We start from the raw sequence: 19,641 nt of genomic DNA, 5'->3' as shown, positions 1-19,641 counted from the left end.
GCTAATGTGTGGCTCCACCTTGCCAGAAAAAAGGACAAGAGCCACAGGGACCACAGGAAGCTGCCTGGAATCTAGCTCCTGTGAGGCAGATAGGAAGCTGTGGTATCAGGGAGTGTCACTCTACTCAGAGTTCAATGAGGGTGGAGCTAGAGCAAAGTCAGTGAAGGCAGAAAGAAAAGATAGGGAGAGGGATATTTTGAAAGAAAAGTTAGCAGGATTAAGTGAATGATGCTCCAAGAATAAAGAAAACAAAAAACTGGGCATTCAAAAGCTCTGGTGATATTAGATCCATGTGGGAAGTCATCGTCTTAGTGAACAAGTCCAGATTACAGGTGACTCACAAAGTGAGGAGACTAGAGGGCTGGAGAGCATGGAAGACAGAGGGTTTATTTGGAGTGAAATTATGAGCTTGGTTTGGATAGACTGAGTCTAAGTGACGGTAGAACCCCAAAGCTAATTTTTTGAGCACTTACTCTATCATGAGCACATGAAGGTTTTAAGCCTCATGAAACTCCTTGAGGCAGTATAATTATTATCCTTATTAGATAGATGAGAAACTGAGAAATGGAGCTGTAAATAAATTTGTCCAAGATTCCCCAGCTTGTAAATGTCCAAGCCAGATATCAAACCCAGGTCTGGCTGACTCCAAAGCTTACTCTCATTATCACTGCATTCCAACTTCAACATGGAAGAGCTACAGAGAGGAGACAGTTGAGGAAGACTAGATACATTGGAGAGAGGAGAAAGAGAAAAGTAAGAGTATGGCAAACCCCAAGCAAGACGATGAGCCCAGTAAAGAGTCAAAGAGGAGCAGAAAGAGGTAGAGGGAGAATAAATAGAGTCTTTGTCACAGAAGCCAAAGCTGGAGGAAGTTTTCAGCCAAATGTCAAGACAAATCTTGAAGTTAATCCAAAGTGTCTCATGTGAAAATGTGCTGTGACCACAGAGGAATCTTGGGTAACAAGAAATCCCAATATTTGTAGGTGCTTGGGTTGCCTGCAAGACTCAGAAGGGAGAGTCAGAATGCAGATGAGAGCTCTAGTTAGGGCAGGGCTAAAACAATCAGATATACAAAGGCATATCAGGAAACATGCCCTGACACACTCCAGGGAATAGCAGAAACAAATTCTGAGGATGGGGGGAAAATCTGATTTCCAGAGTTGCTTTTTATTTTATTAGGTATGTCCAGTTTTCAATAACAACAAAAAAATAGAAGATACGCAAAGAAAAAGAGAGACTGTGTCATATAGTGAAGCATATGATACAATATGCTTTGATTGAAAATCAATAGAAACTCTACCTGAGGAAACCCAGTTATTTTAACTTAGCTTTTTTAATTATGTTCATGGAGAAGGAAATGGCAACCCACTCCAGTACTCTTGTCTGGAAAATTCCATGGATGGAGGAGCCTGGTAGGCTACAGTCTATGGGGTCGCAAAGAGTCGGACATGACTGAGCGACTTGACTTTCTTTCTTTCTATAGTTCCTTTTGGAGAAGGAAATGGCAACCCACTCCAGTGTTCTTGCCTGGAGAATCCCACGGACGGAGGGGCCTGGTGGGCTACAGTCTATGGGGTTGCAAAGAGTCGGACACGACTAAGCAACTAACACACACACACACAATTATGTTCAAAGAAGGCAAAGAAACAATATCTAAAGAATTAAATAAAAGAATGAGAATAATGTCTCAGCAAATAGAGAATAACAATAAAGAGATAGAAATTATAAAGACACACCAAATAGAAATTTGAGGTTGAAAAGTATTAACACTATAACCAAAATAAAAACATTTACTAAAGGAACTCAACAGCAGAATTGAGCAGACAGAAGTAAGAATCAGCAAACTTGCAGTTAGGTCAATTGAGGTGATTCAACTGAAGAAGAGAAATTTTTTTTAAGTGAATTAAAAAAGAGCGAGTCACCTTGTGAACTGCCGCTGCCACCGAAGGTGAGTGCAGGCATGTGAGTCGGAGATCTAGAGCTTCCTCACCATGAGGACTTGATCACAAGCACAGGCTCTAGGTCCAGGGGCTTAAACAGTTGCCACTTGTGGGCTTAGTTGCCCCGGGGCCTGTAGAATCTTCCTGGAGCAGGTATTTTTACGGTGTCCCTGCATTGGCAGGCGGATTCTCGATCACTGAACCACCAAATAAATCCAGAAGTTTTAACTTACATTTCTTTTAGCCTAAAGCACCAAAGGGAAAAAATGTAGGACAAGAAAAAAGTCATCCATACGTACAGTAAAAAAGCAACTCAAATTAAGAGGCCCACAAACAAGAAAAAAAAGGGAAAACTGAAGAATGAAAAGGTGTTGGATCTCAACCTTATTGGTGAAAAACTGCAGTGGTTTCAAAATCATCTTGAACCTCAAAAAAGTGGGATATTCAAAGAGATGCTTGTGAATTAATTGAAAGGTATTTGAATCAATTCAGTAGCGAGCTGCAGCAGATTGAGTTACAGAGCTGCATCAAGCACAGGCGGCGGGGGAGGGTGGGGGGCGGCGCTGCTCGCAGGAGGCAGTCATCAAGCAGACCCTGGAGCGAGAGCGGGCAGCAGTACCAAGGCTATAGCCTCGAGATTCCAGACACTTTATTTATTTATTTTTAAATGTAAGACTGTTTATTTAACTTCAAGAACATTTCAACATTCTAAACATACAAAAAAAAAATAACAACATTGCAGATCATGTTTAGTACAGAAGGTTCTTGAACTTCCACTGGTGCAGTGGCTCTTGGCTTTGCTGACAATGAACAGCTCTACAGTTTGTTTAAAAAAAAAACAAAAAACAAAAAACATTTTAAAACTACCGCACTTCAACTAAAAAGGATCCAAAACACTTGTCATGCTTGCTGACCACCGCCACCACCCCACTCCCCCGCCTTTTCCACAGCTAAGAATGGCAGCAGGATGCTATGTCACCGTATACAAAAACAAGACAATCTGAAGCTAAATGGATGCCCACTGCAGTGTCCACAGGTCCAGCCCCACAGTACAGGCCCTGAGCTACCGCCCCTCCAGAAGGCATTGCCCCCACAGCCTCCATACCAAGCAAGGAGCATCAAGAGTGTGTCTCGGTTGCTTTGTTCTTTTTACAGACTATAGATATGTACAGTTGGGAACTCGGGATTTCTAGCCAATGACCATAGAATTAACACACCACCTTAGAAATTTTTTTTTTAATGCCAGAAACATCTTTAAATGCCTTGTCACACCAACAGCAATGTGCACAGAGTGAGGAGAACATGAGAGCCTTTTCACCTTAAAAATATTTGGAAATATGCACAACTTTGAAACAGTTTCCAGGTGCTCTGGACACCCATGGCCACTTAATGTAAACCACTGACAATTGCTAGAGCACTTTGAGGGACTACACATGATCATGATCCAACTGGGTAATTAAACATAATGAGGGCAACAGACACCTCTTGGATGAGAGGTGTGTCAATCAAGGCACTCCCTACTCTAAGGTATTCACAAGGAGACAGATCAACAGGTTTGTTTGTTTGTTTTAATTCACCCTCTCCCTCCTCCTCCTCCTCCTCTTCGTCTTCCTCTTCCACCTTTTTCCGGGCAACTTTAGCAGGACCCTTGGCGCCATCAAACTTCCCTTTAGACTTAGAGTCTGCGACATCCTTCTCATACTTCAGCTTCCGCTGCCTTGTTGATGTATGGCTGCTTCTCACTGTCACTTTAAGTTATTCCACATCTCACCCAGCTTCTTTGCCACATCTCCAATAGAGAAGCCAGGGTTTGTAGACTTGATCTTGGGGTGGAATTCAGAGCAGAATAGGAAAAATCCAGACGGTGGTCTCTTGGGGGCATTAGGGTCCTTCTTCTTCCTGCCTCCCTTAGCTGATCCGTAATCCTTCATTTCCTGATCATAGCGCACTTTATCCGCCTTTGCCATTTCATCGAATTTCGACTTCTCTTTCCCTGACGTGGTCTTCCACCTCTCAGAGCATTTCTTGGAAAATTCAGCAAAATCGACAGGGACCTCTGGGTTTTTCTTCTTATGTTCCTCTCTGCATGTCTGCACAAAGAAGGCATAAGCAAACATCTTGCCTTTGGTTTCTTGGGATCACCTTTAGCCATCTTGACTGTATTGTTGGCTAGTCTGGGCAGCACAGGGCAGGACGCGCGGCTCAGCGCTCCACAGCCTCGCGCTAGCTGCCTCCATGAGAGCCGCCTCTCCAGACATTTTAAATGCAGATAATCTGAAAACTTTTAGGAAATAGGATTTTTATCTGAAGAAATTGCCAAACATTAAAATGAGAAAAAGTCTTCATGGTGAGAGCCTGAAAGCCTTCTCCCAAAATAAGGATTTTCTCATAATATTTCCCAGCATTGTAATGGAGTTTTTAGCCAGGGCAATTAGGCAAAAATCAGAAATAAAAGACATCCAGACTGGAAAGAAAGAAGTAAAACTATCAGATGGCTAGTCTTATATAAAGAAAATCTTAAGAAATTCACAGACACACACTTTTAGACTAATAAATTCAGCAAGATTGTGGGATACAAGATCTATATACAAAATACTGTTCTGTTTCTGTATACTAGCAATGAAGAATCCAAAAATGAAATTCAGAAAACAACTCCATGTGCAGTTGTACTGAAAGAATAAACCATTTAGGAATAAATTCAAGACAGAAATTTAAGATCCACACACTGAAATTCTAAAACATCATTAAAAGAAATTAAGAGCTAAATAAATACAAAGAATCTCATGTTCATGAACTTAAAATAGCAATATTCTTCAAATTAATCTATAGATTCAACTCAATCCCTACCAAAATCTAGCTGGATTGTTTGTTTTTAAGAAACTATCTAATCCTTAAATTCATAGAGAAATGTAAGAGATCCAGAATAGACAAAACAATTTTGCAAAGGAAGAAAAATGTTAGAGGACTTATACTTCCTAATTTTAAAATTTATTTCAAAGCTATACTAATCAAGACCACTTGGATCTAGTATAAGGGTAGACCTATTGATCAATAGAATAGAATTGAGAGTTCAGATATAAACCCATATATTTATAATCAGTTGATTTTCCTCAAGACAGTTCAATGTTGTTTTCTCAACAAATGGTCCTCGAACAAGATCTCCAAATGTAAGAGAATGAAGTTGGACCTCTCTCTCATACCACATACAAAAATTAACTCAAAATGGACTAAATATCTAAATGTAAAAGCTAAAACTATAAAACAATTATAATAAAATATGGGTGTATATCTTCATGACCTTGTATTAGATAGTGATTGCTTAGAATGGCACCTAAAACACAAGCCACAAAAGAAAAATAACAAATTAGAATTCATCAAACTTAAAAATGTTTGCTTCTCAAAGGATAGTATCAAGAAACTAAAGAGATAAGCCACAGAATGGGAGAAAATATTTGCAAATCCTGTATCTGATAAAGGTCTAGTATCCAGAATTTTTAAAGAACTTTTAAAACTCAGCAATAAAAAGATAAATATCCCAAACAAAAAGTGGATAAAGGACTTGAAGAAATAAACTTTTCTCTAAAGAAGATATATAAACTGCCAATAAACACATGAATATTATTAATTATTAGGGAAATGCAAATCAAAACTACAGTGAAATACTACTTCATACTCACTCTGTGTGTGTGTGTATGTGTGTGTGCATGTGTATTTGAGCACTCACGTGCATTCAGTTGTGTCCTACTGTTTGTGGCCTGGTGGAATGTAGCCTGCCAGGCTCCTCTGGTCCATGGAATTTTCCAGGCAAGAATACTGAGTGTGTTAGCTACTCAGTCGTGTCCGACTCTTTGCGATCCCATGGACTGTAGCCCACTAAACTCCTCTGTCCATTAAATGCTCAAGGCAAGAATACTGGAGTGGGTTGCCATTCCTTCCCCAGGGGATTTTCCCAGACCAGGGTTCAAACCTGGGTCTCCCATAATGCAGGCAAATTCTTTACCATCTGAGCCCCTAGAGTACTCCCAAAGTGAAGGTGTTAATGGCTCAGTCATGTTGACTCTCTGTGACCCCATGGATTGTAGCCTGCCAAGCCCCTCTGGTCAAGGCTATGGTTTTTCCAGTGGTCACGTATGGACTGTGAAGAGAGTTGGACTGTGAATAAAGCTGAGTGCCGAAGAATTGATGCTTTTGAACTATGGTGTTGGAGAAGACTCTTGAGAGTGCCTTGGACTGCAAGGAGATCCAACCAGTCCATTCTGAAGGAGATCAGCCCTGGGTGTTCTTTGGAAGGAATGATGCTGAGGCTGAAACTACAGTACTTTGGCCACCTCGTGCGAAGAGTTAACTCATTGGAGAAGACTGTGATGCTGGGAGGGACTGGGGGCAGGAGGAAAGGGGGACGACAGAGGATGAGATGGCTGGATGGCATCACCGACTCGATGGACATGAGTTTGAGTGAACTCCGGGAGATGGTAATGGACAGGGAGGCCTGGCGTGCTGCGATTCATGGGGTCGCAAAGAGTTGGACGCGACTGAGTGACTGAACTGAACTGAACTGAAGCCCCTCTGTCCGGGGATTTCCCAGGCAAGAATAGTGGAGTGTGTTGCCGTTCCCTTCTCCAGGGGATCTTCCCCACCTAGGGATTGAACTCAGGTCTTCTGCATTGCAGGCAGATTCTTTACCAACTGAGTCACCAGGGAAGCCCCCAAGAATACTGAAGTGGGTTGCTATTTCCTCCTCCAAGGGATCTTCTTGACACAGGAATCAAACCCACATCTCTTGTATCTCTTGCTTTGGCAGGCAGGTTCTTTACCAGCTGAGCCACTGGAGAAGCCCCTCATACCCACTGTCTTTTCTATTATGACCACTAGAATGGTCATAATAGAAAAGACAGACAATAACAACTGTTGTTGAGGGTGTAGAGAAATCATAAATTTATACATAGATAGTGGGAATGTAAAAGGATACAACTGCCTTAGAAAATAGTTTGGCAGTTTCTTAAATCATTATGCAAAGAGTTACCATATGACCATATACTCTACTCCTGGGTATACTACCAAGAGAAGTGAAAACATATGTTCAGATAAAAACTTTTACATGAATGTTCACTACAATGTTATTCATAATAGCCAAAAAGTAGAAACAACTCAAATGTCCATCAACTGATGAATGGATAAGCAAAATATGGTATATCTATACAATATGATATTGTTCAGCCTTAAAAAGGACTGAATTACTGACTCTTGTTAGAACGCAATGAACCTTGAACACTTATGCTACATGATAGAAACTAGACACCAAGTACAGCACATTATAGGATTCCATTTCTATGGCATGTCCAAAATAGGCAAATCCATAGAGATAGAGAGACTAGTGGTTGCCAGGGGCTAAAGCGAGAGATGAATGGAGAGTGATGGCCTAAAGGGTATAGGGGATGATGAAATGTTCTGGTGAGAGTTGTACAGTCTGTGAGCCTGCTAAAATCTACTGAATTATACACTTTAAAAGGGTGAATGTTATGGTATGTAAATTATACTTCAATGAGAAAGAGCAGGTAGAACTTTCCAAAACAAATATTGAGTGGTTGCTTAATCCCTCAGAGAACATCAAGAATTCATTTAGATAATCTAGAAAAAAACATTTTACTCAACTATTAAATTATTTTAAACTTATAACTCTGAAACTTAGCTTATGTTGTATTTTGAACTACCTTCTTACAAAGTGATATGTTATTTACAGCTGGATTTATAGAGAAATGTCTGGAAAGTTGTTATCTGAAATATCAACAGTGGTTGCCTTTGGGAGATGGAATCCTGTGTAGTTTTAAATTTATTCTAACGCTTTTATGTATTACTTACATTATATGTATGCATATGTATCAACTTTATAATCACTAAAATCTATAAAGCTCTTTTTGTTTTGGCAGAAGAAAAAAACACTGGCTATGCTGATAAAATGTTGATAGATAATTTTAAAGATTCTTTCTACTCACATGAAGCCAGTGGAATTTTGCTAGTTGATCCCAACGGGGGAAAATGCCCAATTAGCCAAGTGATCACAATTCAAGAATTATTTTTTGGATAATGAACAAGGACCTGTGCTAAGCCATGCTGTGTGAGAGAGAAGGACATTTAGGGCATGGTTACTGCATCCAAGGGTCTTTTGATGCGATAAAGGACCTCAGATATGTAAATAAATAACTGAAAGGAGGCAGAACAGAAGCCTAACAGAGAGGCACCTGAGACACTGCAGAGTCCCCGAGGAAGCTGTGATAAGCTGTAGTTCACTATCTCCAGATTCAAAGACAGGACAGCTTTAGAGGTTCGTATTGAAGGTGAAAGTTGGAGTTCAGTTCAGGGGGAGAAGGGGAGACAAAGCCAGAAGTGAGCATTTAAGAGCCTTACCCACTTTTCCCAACCCCCGCCCCCATCACCATCACCACAGCTCCTCCTTCCTGAATCCCTTATACTTCTGGGCCCTCACGCAGTTGTTCACCTGGAATGCCCTTCCCTCCCTCATTACCTCATTCCCTCCTGCTGTTCTGTAAGAATCTGGTATTCTCAGGCTCCTGTCACTCTTCCAAAAGAATTCTCCTTGACTGAGACAGGTTGAGTCCAAGGCCTCCCGCCTGTGCTCTGACAGCATTCTGAGTGTGTCTCTATCGCCGCACACTACACTCTGCATTGTAATGACCTGTTGAGTATTTGTTTCCTCCACCAGACTGTGAGCTCAGGTGACTGAGCTAGGAAGGGCTAGGAACCTGGCACAGAGCGCCGGTTGTTACTGAATGGAACACACACTGTGGCTAGTCCAGGAAATAGGAATGGTAGGCACCCCACTCCAGTACTCTTGCCTGGAAAATCCCTTGGATGGAGGAGCCTGGAAGGCTGCAGTCCATGGGGTCGCTGAGGGTCGGACACGACTGAGCGACTTCACTTTCACTTTTCACTTTCATGCATTGGAGAAGGAAATGGCAACCCACTCCAGTGTTCTTGCCTGGAGAACCCAGGGACGGGGGAGCCTGGTGGGCTGCCATCTATGGGGTCCCACAGAGGCGGACATGACTGAAGCGACTTAGCAGTAGCAGCAGCAGCCATGGAGTTCTGTGTGCCCAGTGCACCCCCCCACCCCTTTGTCTAGGAGCCAGCACTGCCCTCCTGGCCTCAGAGTCAGGCCAGCAATGCGGGCTGGGCCAGTTATCACTCCTCATGCCCCAGCTAGTGAGACTCACCCAGGAATATAAGGGGCCCAAGCCAGGCCACTCAGAGTTCCTCCCCCAGGGCAACTGGGAAAAGGTGTACTTTCCCGATTGAGGAGTTCAGCTGACAGTGGCCTTATTGCTTGCCAGGTGTAGGAAAACCTATCTGCAGGAGAGAATGACACGTAAGACAAGCAAAAATGAGAGGAAGCAGAAATGGTGTTATGGTAGTTAATGACAATCTTGGAGACCCTGGTTCCTGTCTTTGAGATTCCCAGAACTGCGCTCATTCAGGCAGATCTTTCTTCATAGACAGGGATCTTACAATAAATACTTCTGTGGGAATAAGCTGGTCAGGCAGGCTACGTTTCTGTCACTTACAAGAATATCCCTGTCCAATGCTGGGATCCTCAGTAAGACATACAGCTGGAAAGATCAGCAGAAGCCAGGTTGGGGAGGATTCTAAATGCCATATGAGGGGTGTTAGAGTTTATTTGTAGGTACAGTAATGGGTAATGAGTAGTCAGAGCCTCAGGAGATAATACCAACAACACATAAGTTTTTAATTAGAGGGAGAGGGGAAATGGAAGCCCAGTTGGAAATGCAAAGTGAAAACACCCCCATATATCAGCAAGGTCAAAGAGAAAGAAGGTTGAAGAAAACCCTAATTTTGTTATGTAGGAAGGAGCAGCAAGACTTGTGATAAATGGGAAAGTAAAGGAGAAAGGTGGGCATGTCGAATAAATAGTCATTTCTAAAACACTGCAAACAGCTCCATGTGCAAACATTAGTCACTAATACAAATGAGATCTCTGGGGTTTTATAAACAAGCAAGCCGTTGCCAAGACTCACATCTGGCAGATGATACATCCATCATGTGTAAATACTTCACGTAGCATCGATTACCCTGATCAATTTTAGGCATCTATCATTTTCCAGGCCTGCAACTCAGCACAGGGAAATTACAAAGAAATGGGATGTTCTGATCTTTCTACAGCTGGCTCATAGGAAAACAGTGAATAAATCCATGGCAAAACTCAGGTGGCTTCTGAGGTATAAAGAAAAAAATGTTTTTTTTTGTTTTTCCATAGAATACTTTCTTAAACTAGGTCAAGAAATCATCATCTTCAAAATTCAGTACAGAAACCATCCTCAACTTGGGAGGGAGAAAGATCAATGACACCCAAGAAACAGGGATAACAGATGCTTAAAACAGGGAGCCACAGTCACCGGACCTGATACAGCAGTATGACATCTACTTAAAGCAAGATAAAGCAAGACTGGAAAGGTGAAAGGTGGAAAGGAGGTTAGGTTTTATCGTGTAGGCAAAGGGAAGTCGTAAGAGGTTTTATAAGCAGGAAAAAGACATGGTCAAAACGGTTCAGAAAGAGCCTTTTGTAGGCAGAACAGAAGGCAATAAGGTCCCCTCAAGTGGGGAGAAAATCGACTCAGGATTGTCAGTCAAGAGAGATGATGGGGGTTGGAGCACTGTGTTAGGTGAGTGAGGAGCACTTCAGACAGAGGTGGTGGCTGAGGCCCTGGAGTGGGTGGGAGAGCGTGACTGACATGCCAAAGAGAGAGAAGGCAGCTGATGCTGAACCCTTATTAGGTACCAGCGCTACTCTGGGCACTTCCTACATACTATCTCATTTAGTCCCTCAAAGCAATGCTGCACTGGACCTCCTTGGTGGTCCAGTGGTTATTAAGACTCTGCACTTACAACACAAGGGGTGCAGGTGTGATTCCTGGTTAGGGAACTAGGATCCCACGTGCTGCAGCAGAAAAATTAAATACAATAATAATAAAAAACAATCCTGCAGGGTAACCATTATTATTTCCAAATTTACAAATAACACAAAGGAGACTCCGAGAGGTGAAATAGCTTGCCTGAGACCATACAAATTTTGCAGATACAAAAGCCTGCGTCTTTTTGCAAAATGAGACAGCCTCCTGGTGTACATTTTTTATCCCTCTCAACTTCCTCAGGTAGGCGCTGAGGCGGAGATTTAAAACTTGACTGATGCTTCCAGCTGGTGAGTGCCCAATACTGGACGGGAGCCCAAGCTCGACCCGCTCCCGTTTCCCCTCACTCCCTGCCCAGCTGACCTGGTAAATGAGCCTTTGTTCTCCCACGTTGTGTAGCTCCCTCGTGATCACTGTTAAACCAGAAAGTCTTATTGGGTTTGTTTCAAAACGGACCCTAGGAAGGGCCTGGGGGAGGATGTGGAATGGGGATGGCCCTTCCTCCCGCCAGGAGGAGCCTCAGCACCTTTGAAAATAATTCCCCCAAAGTCTCCTAAAACCCTAGGTCTCTACCCAGCAGCCCTGGCCTGCCGAGGTAATTTCCAAAGCCCCAGCCTTGAAGGCTCACAAATCCTCCGTTCATGTTCAGACATATAAATTGCATTCGCAGAGAGAACTACGCATCTGGTGGTGTGATTGTGAAGAAGAGAAGATGCTGGAGTTCAAGTGCACACACGTGAGCACACTCGGGGCCTGGCCCATCTCCAGCAGAGCCCAGCGGGAAGGCTGGGCCTCTCCAGCCCTCTCCAGGCTGAGATGAAAGGAGTCCATTTCCCTCCTAAGAGCGTCCTAGGAATAGGGGAGAGGGATCCTCCCGCACTAACAGACTCACACACAACTTCAGGTCATTGTCACTGGAATTAACAGGTTCACTCAAGAGGCTCAGCCCAGAGCGTTTGCTGGAGTGAATGGGGCAAATTTTTCCTGCAGACAGACCAAAGACTCTGGATTTTTTCCTTTGGCACTTCCAACTAGTAGTTTATCAGAATTCCGATGAACAAAATACTTTTCAATCTGTTCACATTTACCTTAAAACCTTGATCTGTTTTAGGCTCTGTGCTGGATTCTAAGGACCCAGAGATTGCACCTGAACTCAAGTTCTCAGTCCAGGGTGGAAACCAAACAGTGAATGAGGTCAAGGACTTGAAAAGGCCTCTTGGCGGGTCTGGAGGCAAACAGACCTGGGTTCACATCTCAATCTTCATACTTGCTAGTTGTAAGGTCGTAAGCACGTCATTTCAATAAAGGAGCCTCTGTTTCTTCATCTGGAAGCTAGAATCTATCCAGCAGAGTTGGTATATGGAAGAGAGAGAGAGGATTGGTATAGCACCCAGGATGGAAAAGATGTGCCATATATGCTACTGATTATTAAGAGAAGAGAGTAAATATTTTCAGTCGATAGAATTAGTGAAAGTTTCCTGGAGGAGGTAGTATCTACATAAGATCCTAAAAGATGGATAGATTTTGACCTGGTTTTGAGGGATTAAAGGGAAGAGTACAGGGGTTTTTAGGGCAGTGAAATTGTTCTGTATGATACAGTAATAGTGGAAACATGTCACCATGCATTTGTCAGAATGTACAGCACAAAGAGTGAACCCTAATGTAAACTATGGACTTAATAATAATGTATCAACATTGGTTCATTAGTTGTGGGAAAATATATTACACTAACACAAGATGTAAATAACAGGGGAAACTGGAGGGGGTTGTGTGTGTGTGAGAACTCTGCACTTTCTGATCAATCTTTCTGAAAACCTAAAAAACAAACAAGCGAAAAAAAAAAAAGCCAGGAAAGAGAACTTTATACAAAAAGCTGATATAAACAAAGGCCAGGTGGTCATGACATGTGGCTGGAGCATGAAGCACCTGGAGAAGAGTGATCCCAGAAAGGTGGGTTGAATATCATGTTAAACTGTTTATGCTTTATCCTGAGAGTATGGAGAGATGGTAAATATTTCAAAGTGCTAAAATGATCAGACTGCATTTAAGGATCATCAGTTAAGATTACCCCTGAACAGATAGGAATCTGTAACAAAGGACGGGACAAGAAATGGTAAAAATCTGAGTTAAGACAGCAGCAATGGGATGGAGAAAGGTGGCCAGACGCAAGAGCTGGCCTGAGGTTGTCTCTGTCAGAATCTGGTGATTGGCTGATCTATTGACGTGAGTGGGAGAAGGGGAGAAGTCTAGGAGAATGCCTGGTTTCTGATTGATGCTAAACTGGTGGGGAATGGGGGGTGGCAGGGAGGGGTTAGGGACATCCCTTTGGAGATCTGGAATGTAGGAAGGCTAGATCTGAAGGTACAATGACCGTGCCCAGCTTCAACATGTTTTTGCTGCTGCTGCTGCTGCTAAGTCGCTTCAGTCGTGTCCGACTCTGTGCGACCCCATAGATGGCAGCCCACCAGGCTCCCCTGTCCCTGGGATTCTCCAGGCAAGAACACTGGAGTGGGTTGCCATTTCCTTCTCCAATGCATGAAAGTGAAAAGTGAAAGTGAAGTCGCTCAGTCATTCCGACTCTTTGTGACCCCATGGACTGCAGTCTACCAGGCTCTTCCGCCCATGGGATTTTCCAGGCAAGAGTACTGGAGTGGGGTGCCATTGCCTTCTCCACAACATGTTTTTAAGAGAACATTATTTCAGATGTGGTACAGAACACTTTCTAGAACTCTCTTGTTCTGGCCCCTTAGGGCTGACTGGGGGATTACTGCCTACAGACTTGAACCCACACTTACCTATGTGGACATTCAACCTGTTACAGAGGTCTTTTCAATGCTGAGCTTAAGGCTACCTCCCTGCAACTTCCCCCACTGAACCCAACTTAGCCCTCAAGGGGGTCTCTCTAACTGGCTTTCTCTGCCCCAGGACAGCCCATTAGAGATCTGTAGACCATGTTCCTTGAATCTGTCCCTCTTTAGCTAGACAGCTTCTAATCCTTCACTTGTTCTAACACAATATAGTTCCCAGGATGCCCTTCCTACCTTAGACATACACCAGGACACAAAACCCCAGAAAAGTATGATGCAACCCAGAGTATGTAGAAATTTAACATCCCTCCTTCTAGACATTGTTTCATTAGCACATCCTGAGATCCTCTTGGCCCCCAAGGGTAGCCCCTCATATTTCCCACTCATCTCCATCAACTCCATCACCTAGCCCTTCTCTTATTTATCCCTACTGAGCCAGAATTCTGCAATTGGATTTTTATCTCCAAGAGTAAGACTCCATATTGACCTGGATAAACTCCACCCTGCCATGGGGCCATCTACAGGAAAAACCAGTTGGAAACTGGAACACAAAGAGCTCCAGCCAAGCCCTTTTGAGGACTTAGAGGCAAGTGAGGGGCAGCTGAAATAGTCTGGCCCTGCTCTGGCCTCAGCTCCTCCATCTTCCATACGGGCATGAATAATCTGCTTTCCTGCCAACCCAAGAGAAGTGACCATACCTCATCCCCAAGGAACAACAGAGGTCAACTTACAGAAGTCAACTTATACATCCTGCTGCTGCCAGACAATACCCCCAATCTATCTGAACAGGAAATTCTACAGAAGTTATGATGTGCAAAAGTGTCCTTGTGTGCAACCAAGAGTCCCCATTTAACAACCAAGAGTCCCCAAGAGTTGCCATAAAAACTTGGAAATACTTGGCCTTCCCAGAGTAGAGCATCCTTGTGGCTTCTGGGGACCCCCGATCATGGTAAATCATAAAGCTGGGGGCTTGAAGCCTGGAACAAGGTCCTACAGCCAGTTAGAGCCACAAGCCAGCCTCCTCCCACTGGCCAAGGGTGCTCATCCCCCATGGCAGCAGCTTGCTCTGCGGGAACGGCCATCTCGTCAAGAAACACAATTGCACTGTTCCCAGCCCTGAAGCCCTACCCAGAGGCAGATTGAAGGTCTAACTCGCTTAGTTGGCCCCTTATTTCACTCAACATTTGGCCCATCAGAAACAATAAATTTAAAAACAGAGGCAGGTCTTAGAAGACAACCTTTGGGGTCACTTACCTTTAAAATTCAGTTTATTTTGATTCATCAAATACTAATATAGGGTTTAAAATGAAGTGATTCAGGGTGACATTGGCAAAATGGCAGAGTAAGGATCTCCAAAAATCCTCTCCATACACACAGTGAGAATTGTCAAAATTGGCAAAAATTGTCAAAATCAACTTTTTCTGAACTCTGAAAATTAATCAAAGTCTTGCAGCAATCCAAGGAACACTTATTCAGGGAAACCATATGTTCGTATATTCTTCATTCAAAGACTCATACATGATGCTCATAGCAGCATTCTTCATAACTACCCAGATGTGGAAACAACCCAAATATCCATCAATTGAGAAAAGGAGAAATGTGGTGTATCTATACACTGCAGTATTATTTGGCCATAAAAAGGAATGAAGTACTGATGCGAGCTACAACATGGATGAACTTGGAATCATGTTAAATGGAGGAAGCCAGTCAGAAAAGCCACATACTGTATCATTCTGTTTCTGGGAAATATTCAGAATAGGTAAATTCATAGGGACAAAATGTAGATTAGTGTTTGCTAAGGGCTGACAGGAGTGGGAAATTGAGAGTTATGTGAATGGATATGAAGTTTCTTTTTAGGGTGATGAAAATGTGCTAGAAATAGACAATGGGGATGGCTTCACAAATATGTGATATGATAGAAACATCTGCACACTTTTAAAGCGTGAATTTTTCAAAGTTTTTATTGATGTATAGTTGATTTACAATGTTGTGCTAATTTCTGGTGTACAGCAAAGTAACTCAGTTATTATACATACATACATATATATGTATATATATATATATATATGTATTTCTTTAAAAAAAAAAGTTTTTTCTTTACTATTATGGTTTATCCCAGGAGAAAGGATACCATTCCCTGTGCTATACAGGAGGACCTTGCTTATCCATTCTAAATGTATATAATAGCTTGTATCTACTAACCCCTCTCTTTCCCACGTCCCTCTTGGCAACCACAAGTCTGTTCTCTGTATCTGTGAGTCTGTTCCTGTTTTGTAGATACGTTCATTTGTGCCATGGTTTAGATTCCACGTGTAAGTGATATCATACAGTATTTGTCTTTCTCTTTCTGACTTACTTCACTTAGTATGATAATCTCTAGTTGCATCCATGTTGCTGCAGATGGCATTATTTCATTCTTTTCTTACGGCTGAATATTATTCTACTGTATATATGAACCTCATCTTCTTCATTCATTCCTCTGTCAATAGACATCTGTTTCCATGTCTTGATTACTGTGACTAGTACTGCTGTGAACAAAGGGGTGAATGGAACATAAGGGTGCATTTATCTTTTTGAATTATAGTTTTGTCTGGGTATATGGCCCAGGGGCAGAATTGATAAATCATATGGTAATTCTATTTTTAGTCTTCCAAGGAACCTCCATACTATTTTCCACAGAGGCTGCACCAACTTATACTACAAAGGGTAAATTTTATAGTATATCAATTATAACTTAATTTTTAAAAAATACTTCAGTTCAGTCGCTCAGTCATGTCTGACTCTTTGCGACCCCATGAACCGCAGCACACCAGGCCTCCCTGTCCATCACCAACTCCCGGAGTTCACTCAGACTCACGTCCAGTCGAGTCAGTGATGCCATCCAGCCATCTCATCCTCTGTCGTCCCCTTTTCCTCCTGTCCCCCAATCCCTCCAAGCATCAGAGTCTTTTCCAATGAGTCAACTCTTTGCATGAGGTGGACAAAGTACTGGAGTTTCAGCTTTAGCATCATTCCTCCCAAAGAAATCCCAGGGCTGCAAAATACTTAGTAAACTAAAAATACAAACAATAAAACTCAAAAAGCAACAATAGCAATAAGCATAAACTATCTCTGGCAAAGACCGTTAAATAATAAAATTTGCAGGAAATTCCTTGGTGGTCCAGTGGTTAGGATGCTACATGCCCACTGCACTGGGCCTAGGTTTAATTACTACCTGGTAGGAGAAGGCAATGGCACCCTACTCCAGTACTCTTGCCTGGAAAATCCCATGGATGGAGGAGCCTGGTGGGCTGCAGTCCATGGAGTCGCTAAGAGTCAGACACAACTGAGCGACTTCACTTTCACTTTTCACTTTCCTGCATTGGAGAAGGAAATGGCAACCCATTCCAGTGTTCTTGCCTGGAGAATCCCAGGGACAGGGGAGCCTGGTGGGCTGCCATCTATGGGGTCGCACAGAGTCGGACACGACTGAAGCAACTTAGCAGCAGCAGCAGGAGAAGGCAATGGCAAGCCACTCCAGTACTCTTGCCTGGAAATATCCCATGGACAGAGGAGCCTGGTAGGCTGCAGTCCATGGGGTCGCGAAGAGTCGGACACCACTGAGCAATTTCACTTTCACTTTTCACTTTCATGCATTGGAGAAGGAAATGGCAACCCACTCCAGTGTTCTTGCCTGGAGAATCCCAGGGACAGGGGAGCCTGGTGGGCTGCTGTCTATGGGGTTGCAGAGTCGGACTGAAGCGACTTAGCAGCAGCGGCAGCAGCAGGGGAACAAAGATCCCATATGCAGAGCAACATAGTCCAAAAAACCCCCCTAGAATTTGGATAAGAAGTCTAACCTCTTTTTCCTTTGTTCTTTGTCTGGTTCCACTTGCTCACAGTACGACAGCAGAGACCTTGCACCTGATGCCTCAGAACAAAGTTCCGAGTGCAAAATGGTTCTGCCGACACCTCAGCGCGGAGGACCACGTGCAGAAGCTGCACACGACACTCAATTCAAAATGGAGGCAGCGAGCCATGTGCAGAGACGCTGCACCCAGCACTCAGACCTGGAGCGTGAGCAGTACAGCTGCTCTTGCCTCACGAGAACTCCACCCCCTAGCCACTGACTCATAATCTGATAAAGCCCCCTAGACATCTTTCAGCCTGCGGGGGAAGCATGTACTCTAGAATATAGGCTTGCAGCTGCCCTTTACTTGACTAGAATGAATAGCTGGTGAGAAGTTGCTATATAACACAGGGAGTTCAGCCTGGAGCTGTGTGAAGACCTAGAGGGGGTGCGGAGGGGAGGGCGGTGATATATGTATAGTTATGGCTGAATCGTATTGTTGTATGGCAGAAACTACCACAACATTGTAAAGCAATTTTCCTTCAATTAAAGGATAAATTTGAAAAACAAAAGAATAAAATTTTGCATCTGAACTGAACTTCCTCTCATTCTATGGGCTTGGATGACACCAGACAGGAGGACCCTTGTTGTTGCCCAATTGGAAAGGTCAGCAAAAAAAGTCATCTGTTCCTTCTCCTATTTAAAACTACACAGTGTCTTAAAAAGCAGAGACATTACTTTGCCAGCCAAAGTCTGTATAGTCAAAGCTATGGTTTTTCCAGTTCTCATGTCTAGATATGAAAGTTGGACCATAAAGAAGGCTGAGTGCTGAAGAATTGATACTTTCAAACTGTGGTGCTGGAGAAGACTCTTGAGAGTCCCTTGGAGAGCAAGGAGGTCAAACTAGTCAATCCGAAAAGAAATCAATCCTGAATATTCATTGGAAGGACTGATGCTGAAGCAGAAGCTCCAATACTGTGGCCACCTGATTCGAAAAGCTGACTCATTGGAAAAGACCCTGATGCTAGAAAAGATTGAGGGCAGGAGAAGGGGGCGACAGAGGATGAGATGGTCGGATAGCATCACCGATTCCTTGGACATGGGTTTGAGCAAACTCAGGGAGATAGTGAAGGACAAGGAAGCCTGGCATGCTGCAGTCCATGGGGTCGAAAAGAGTTGGACATGACTGAGCTGCTGAACAAATAATTGCCAGTTGCTTTCAGATTAAATCAGACCTTTCTTGACCCACCCTACCCAACCCCCAGCCCACACTACTCTCCCTGCCCCACACAGAAGCCACATTGGCCCCTGTTTTGTTCCAAGACTCATGCCCTCTGCCTAGAGCACGCTTGCCTGCAATCAGGTCTCATCAGGTCTCTGTTCAGGAACTCCACATAGCCACCACGTATGTCTTGCTTCTTCGTTTGTTACCTACTGCCCCCCATGAAGCAAGCTCCATGAGGACAGGGACTGTACCTGCTTTGTTCACTGTAGTACAGGGTGGGGGTCCCTGCATGCTTTTTGTAATGAATAAATGATGTCTTCTCAAAGCCTGCTGTCGTTTGAAGTTAAATATTTTTTTTTCTTTTATTCTTTGTGATGTATCTCTTTCCAGAATAGACATTTAGTCTAATTGGTCCCCTGATTAGGATTGTTTTTAACCTCATGAAAGACACCTGATAAGGGGGTATTCCATTCCCTATTGAAATGTTTCAGTTCAGGATGAACGAACTGCTCTCCTATTGGTCATGTTAGCAGCTTGAGAGGGACCGGGAGGGACTGTAGCCTTACAGGACCCTCACCTTCCTGGCAGAATGACTTATTCTCCCTGTTTATGGGCACAGATTGAAGTGAGCCAGCCTGGTACCCTTCCTGAATTGTGTGACCACCATATTAGGTGCCATGCTGGGAGGAGGGGCACCTCTTGGGTGTTGGGCAGGGGATCCTGCAGATAGTCTCCAGATAGTTTTTTTCTTAGCTGGCATTAGCCCCTTCTTTAACTCAGACTCCCATGAAATTTATCACGTAAATGTCTCTATTTCTTAGGCATGGAGAAGATACCCACTCAGGTTGTTTTCATGAATACTGACAGTACCTCCTTCCATGCCCAAGCCTATGCACTT

At 43.4% G+C, this 19,641-nt stretch overlaps 1 long non-coding RNA gene and 2 pseudogenes across 1 annotated transcript; 2 read left to right on the top strand and 1 right to left on the bottom strand.

Moving 5' to 3' along the window:
- The first annotated feature begins 290 nt into the window (after window positions 1-290).
- LOC129650962 (translation machinery-associated protein 16-like) lies at window positions 291-9,254 on the top strand (annotated as a pseudogene).
- LOC129651608 (high mobility group protein B3-like) lies at window positions 2,775-4,092 on the bottom strand (annotated as a pseudogene).
- Window positions 9,255-10,204: 950 nt separating the features above from the next.
- Window positions 10,205-12,710, top strand: LOC129651609 (uncharacterized). Its single transcript, XR_008714241.1, has 4 exons — window positions 10,205-10,636; window positions 11,050-11,172; window positions 11,553-11,618; window positions 11,994-12,710. It is a non-coding gene; the product is annotated as an uncharacterized LOC129651609 (long non-coding RNA).
- Window positions 12,711-19,641: the final 6,931 nt, after the last annotated feature.

This window comes from Bubalus kerabau, chromosome 4, assembly GCF_029407905.1.
Source record: "Bubalus kerabau isolate K-KA32 ecotype Philippines breed swamp buffalo chromosome 4, PCC_UOA_SB_1v2, whole genome shotgun sequence".
NCBI lineage: Eukaryota > Metazoa > Chordata > Mammalia > Artiodactyla > Bovidae > Bubalus > Bubalus kerabau.
Note: the sequence above shows the minus strand (reverse complement) of the source record. Positions and strands in the feature narration are given on the sequence as shown.